We start from the raw sequence: 6,120 nt of genomic DNA on the forward strand, positions 1-6,120 counted from the left end.
GGAAGTGTATTCTGAAACAGCTTCCTCTGACTCTGAACAAAAGCGTATAGGTGCGTTTCCGATAATATTGAACTATTTCCTTGATCGTCTTCTCACTTGTTTGTGAATCTACTTTTCTACTGCTGTGAATACCTACTCAAAACTTGACAATTGTGGAAAACAGGACTCCAAAAGCATTTCTACTTTAAATATCACAAATATCAGTCTGTCTCAACGAATCTATTAAAAGTAGATCACAGAAATATGCTTCAACACATATTAGAGGATTTGAAAGCATTGGAAAGTCTACAACAGGAATCTACTTCAATCGGTAAGCAAGGAATGTAAAATTGATGTTTTTTTTACTGGAGTTTGGTGTAGTCAGTCTCTCCATAAAACATACTGGGCTGCCTCTGGACAGGACTGTGTGTGTGTGTCTGTGTGAGGCCTTTAATGGCTAAACCATCATGGTGAAGGCTTTTTTTTTTTTTTTGACTCATCCTGTGACATGAATTCAGCCCACCTCCCACTTCTTTCTGCCCCTTTGAAGTCTACATCTGTATGTGTGTGTGGTTGATGGTGTGATGCAGTAAATGAATGAATGAATGTGCTCTGTCTTCTTTCTGTATGTTACACAGTGTTTGGGGATTGTTGTGACTGAATGGTTTAACTTTATGCCAAATGACTGAACTGTCACTCTGCTCTCTCACCTCTACTTCGGCTGTGTTTTAAAAAAAAAAAAAAGCAACCTCTTTTCCCTTCCTACAGGTTTCTCTTGATTTTGCCAACGTGGCCGTGCATCAACATTTCAGCTTTCTTTTTAACCTCCTCCTCCTCTTGGTTGCTGCGGTTATTTCCAATGTTTAATTCAGATTTTTTGAATTTGGGTTGTATGAGGCACTTAACCGTAGTCGTGCATTACATCATCATCACGCCCCCAGTTTGGAGAAGAAGTGGGAGCACTGGTGCAGGAAGCTAAGGAATGTACTGCTGTGGAGGACGGGATCAACGGCAAAATGTATTTTAGCCACCGAAAACAATCAATATCAGTTTAAGTGTACGCTATACTGAGATTATTTTCACTGCTTTACCTTGCTGTCAGACAGCCTTTTTTCTTTTTTTCTTTTTCAGGAAAGCCCTGCTTTATAAGCCAAATATGGTTCTCTCCAAACCAACCAGACTCCTTTGGCCAAAACAGTCATTTTGCCTCACAGAACAGGAGTTGCTGGTCTACCGCTGCCTTTATCAGTTAGTTTTAGACGGTACTTCCACCAATGTCACACAATAACATAAACTAACTGATCGTGGCAGCGGTAGATCAGAAACTCTTGTGTTCTGCCAGGTAAAGTTATAGTCTTTCCTTAAGGAGTCTGGTTGCTTTTGAAAGGGTGATATTTGGCAGTGGTTTCTGCCTGGGAAAGGCAGTCTGACAATGCGGTAAAGTGATCAAAATACTCTAAATGTAGACTGAATCACTGTGATGTCACACTAAAAACGGTCACTTCCAGGTAGAAAACTGGCTGTTGATTTGATTTGCAGAGATATTTATTGCTGCTGTTATTTTCAGCTGTGTTGCTTTTGTTGCGTCTTTGAAAAAAATCACCCAAAAGTGACACAACTCAGCCTGAAAAATCTGTGAAACCGGGCGCTATCAGGTGGAGTTCAAGGACCAAATGATGATTCTCTCACAGTTGTGTCCCCGCTTGATTTTGTGTAGTCAGCTTTGACGTCTGGGTCTGGCTGCAGTTTATGCTATATAGGGGTACCAAGAATCTTCGTTTCGTTTGTGCCTTGAGCCCAGCAATGGTCGAAGAGACTGAATGGGAAGAGCGGACGTAACAAAAAAGCCGTCAAAGCAGAGAAATAAAATGTCATTTTCTTCAGTGTCCAACCTGACATTAGTGGAAGCATAAAACGTGTATTTTAGATTAATGAAATGTAAAAACTTAAATCACAACAACATCATGGAAAAGCTTTTTTCAGGTGGCTAAAATACATTTTGTTGCTGACCCTGCTCACAGCAGTTCATTGCTCAGCTGCCAGACTGGTACTCCTCTCTGCTTCTCCAAACCGGGGGGGTGCCAACCACCATCTGCTGTAGTTAACACACTGAATAAAACAACCCCACTTCAGAAAATCTGAACTATCCCTTTAATGTCACCTGGATGAGAAACCAGTCGGTCAAAACAGACGTTCACTTGAAGGGGTTTTGAAGATAGTCCAGCTGCTTAACTTGCAGGACGCGGCGTTTATGAAGAATTCTGTTGCCGATCGATGAGAAGTTCTCCTGTGATTTTTTCCAGTCGGTGCAGACGTGTGCACAGATCCAAACTGACGGTGCAGATGAGAGTTGATTTAAAAAAAATTGAGCTGTTTTCCAGTCGGGCAGTCGGCACTATGCAAGTACGGGCGATTACATCTTCACAGACCAACTATACTTAGCTGTTTGTACTGATAGTAGCAACTGTGTGAGCAGTATACTCTGGTTTTTGTATCTTAGATCTTCCAAAAAAAAAAAAAAACACCATCTACTGTATGTTTGTGATTCATTTTTGCCTTTTTTCTTTTTTTGGTACTGATGAGCAGTCCGCTTCCCCCAGCTCCCCAGCTCCAGAGGGAAGTCAACTCCAGATCAGTGTTTTATTATCAGGGCACTTTCACCCTAAAAATCTGCAAGATACGACCCTCGCTGGTTGTAGATGAAGCTTAACAGGACTACAGATGGAGACCAGTCAACAAAATGGGAGACCTGAATGACCCAACTGCACTTTGAACTTAAACCCCCTCCTTATTTCTTTTTTTTTTTTATTATTGTCGTGTCCCTTTCTGCTTTCTTTTAACCTGCATGTCTTGTCTTTCACGTGTATTTAAAAAAAAGATGCTTTAATAAGACAAAAAATGATGAACCACTTGTTTTATTTCTCCAGTACGACCTGGAAACTGTAAGATTTGTGTGCCAGTACCCTAAATATCCTGTCTTGTTTGATTAATTCTGTTTTTTTTTTTCTTTTGTGATATAAATGTTTTGTCCCTTGAGCTTCCTGTGTGTTTGCGAAGAATCTGTCTTCTTCTAAAGCCTTACTCCCCGACTGGCGTTCAGGTTTCCATGGTGGCTGACTGACCTCTCTTCCTTGTTGTATCAAGGCTCGCCTTCTTTTTTCTGCTGTTGAGGACGATGATGTACTTGGTGTGTATGTGTGCGCGTACGTACGTGTGTGTGAGCGTGTTATATTGTTTCCAGACCTGGAACTAATACCATTTAAAACCCTATTAAAAACCTTCATGTGGGATTGATTTATGTTTGCTAGCACAATAGCTCCCCTTCATCCCTGAACCCAAAAGGCAATCCAGGCAGGCAGAAGCAATCAGTCATTAAACGAAGTCTTTGATGGGATTTTGAATGCTATTTGCTCCCAGATCTGTGTTGTATATTGTATATGATACACACTTTTGGACTCATATGTAAATTTGCATTAATTGCTGACTAACAGCGAAAGAATATTCTATTTAATTCCTTCTCTCTTGGCTGTGGGATCCTAGATGTTTAACTGCATGGATGTACTGTATCTCTGCAGAGTCAACTAGCAGCTGTGTGATTTTTACACAAAAATAAAAACGGCACAATATTTTAAACACTGCTCTCATGTTTTCTCTCACCACTTCTTTTCCTGAACATGAATGCAACTGTCTGCTGAAGTTGGAACAATTTTGGATATTTAAAGTGGGGTTGTTCCGACACCGATGCCAGTATTGGAAATGCCTTAGATGGCGGCTGAATTGGACAGGGTATCGGCGAGTACGCAGGACCGTTACTCCCCAGCAGCGTCCCATAGATCGAGTTAAGTCGGGGAAAAAAAAAAAACCAATATTTGAATCAACTGTGATGTTAGTCATGGCTGGTTTGCGTTTTTGAGTTTCTTACTATAAAACTTTTGATGTTGGATATTTTAATTAATTCTGACTTAACTTTGATTTGATTTTTTAGTCATTAAGATTTAATATTATGGTGAAAAACTTAAAAGACTTTTAGAACAGCTCAGAAGTGATCACATGTATTCAAACAAGCATTTGACAGTAGTTACCAACTAGAGTGCTTGAATTTGCGAGGTAGCTAAGCTAATTTGAAAAAAAAAAACAGGATTTGATTAAAAAGTATGTACATATCCACATATTTGTGCCAAATTTACCAAAAGCTATCAGCTGTGCAAAGACCATGCCAACTTAATTTTAATATAACACAAAACTAGTAAGAAAGAGAACAGTTAAGTCTAAATAGTTTATGAATAAATGGTTAAAATATACGGTTTAAATTGTTAGCTAATGGATAATTTAGCAAAAGGTAATGGATAACTGATTTAAACAGGTGAAAGTTAATGGATTATTGGTTGAAACAGTATGTTGATAGTTTAAAATAGTTTTTATTCTTGAGGTTGAAATAGGCATGAAGAACTTTTATCTTTATTTAAATCCAAAATAAACAGCTGGATAAACAGTCCATGGCAACAATTTGCAGCATAAATCTGGAAAAAATGTTGATAGAAATGACAAAGACAGTGGATGGGTTTGAGCAGGTTTTATTAAATCTCTACAGTATGTATTGCTTCATTGCTAGGCTGTTACACAGAGGGGCTAAAAGAAATCCTGAACACAATCAAATCCTAGCTTCACTTCAGTCTCTCCAATCAGTGACTTTAACTCCCAACAAATAAACCACTTCAACCAGCTCAGGTGAAAGAGATCTGCTGAAGGGTAGTTAAGGCCATTAAAGTCACTGAAAAAAAACTTACTCTAAACTTCAGTTTACTACAAATCTTTGCAACAAATCAAACCGTTGTTTCTTTGAACCAATGTAGAGGAAACATCAGTTTATACTTTGTGTTAGAAAGCCTGAATGCAGGGAATAAAACAGTTTCAGAGTCATTTACATCAGTTTTGGCTCAAGCATGAATCATGTATGTGCTAATGGCCCAGCTCGCATGTAAGGCCTTCTGCAGGAAGTAGTGTAGACATGAGCAGGCCTGTTATCTCCATCTACTAAAACATCTTCTCTTACAGCAGGACAAAGTGCTCTAATGTAACAATATAAATCTCTGAGGTTAAACTGTGTTGTTTGCAAAAGCAGGACTTGTTATTTAGATTTACAATAGAATCAGTGGGTTGGCTTTTTTTTTCCAGTTGTGTTTGTCGACAGGGTTTCAGGTGTGTTTTGATGAATCCAGAACATTCTCTTGTCAGCTGACAGTGCAGGTTGGTGCGTAAATCCAACTGGGGCTTTATTTGACCATGCTGGAAAAACAAACAGAAGGACAGCAAAGATTGTCAGTGAGTGTTTCGTATCTTATTTCCTTAGAAAGTAAGGTTAAGTTAATTTTCACTCTGTAAGATGCATCTGTCGTTTCCCCACCGAGGAAACCAAACAGGACGAGATACATCTTATACATGTTTCTTCTTGATCTTGGTAATAATACACATTGACAAAAAACATTTAATTAAAATTCCAGTTAATGGTATTTCCAGACCGCAAATCCTTTCTTTGTTCAAAAATGAGGAAGGAAGGAAGACCACAAGATCTAAAAAACACGCTGAATAAATCAAGTATGTGGACCTTAAATTATACATTTTTTTTACAATCAGATTTCCTGTAACTATCTTGCATTTTTACAGGGGGTCTAGACATATTTAGGTTTAAGACCTAGAAATAAAAGCACAATATTTTAAAATAATAATAAATAAAAGTACACATGTTGCATAATGACTTCAGAGGTGCTGGTGGGTGGATTTTGTTGGCTTTGGCCAGACCAATTACTTTTTCCTCCAAGTTTCCAGACTTTATGCTAAGCTAAGCTAACCAACTACTGGCTATCTGTTCACTAATTATTATTTTTAAGTCAGCTTTTGTATGGCTTAACCAAACACAATACAACATATTCAGTATAACTTCAGAGGTGCTGGTAGTTGGATTTTGATCTCCTGTTTCCAGTTCTTAATGCTAAGCTAAGCTAACCAGCTTGCTGACTGTAACTTCATATTTACACAAAAATGGTACCAACTCTCAGCAATAAAGTGAATAACTGCATATCCCCAAAACTATTCCTTTAAATTTTGTTTATTATTTCTCCAGCTTGTAGCCCTGTTCGACAC

The sequence above is a fragment of the Lutjanus erythropterus genome, chromosome 15, assembly GCF_056507025.1.
Source record: "Lutjanus erythropterus isolate fLutEry1 chromosome 15, fLutEry1.hap2, whole genome shotgun sequence".
Classification (NCBI taxonomy): Eukaryota; Metazoa; Chordata; class Actinopteri; order Lutjaniformes; family Lutjanidae; genus Lutjanus; species Lutjanus erythropterus.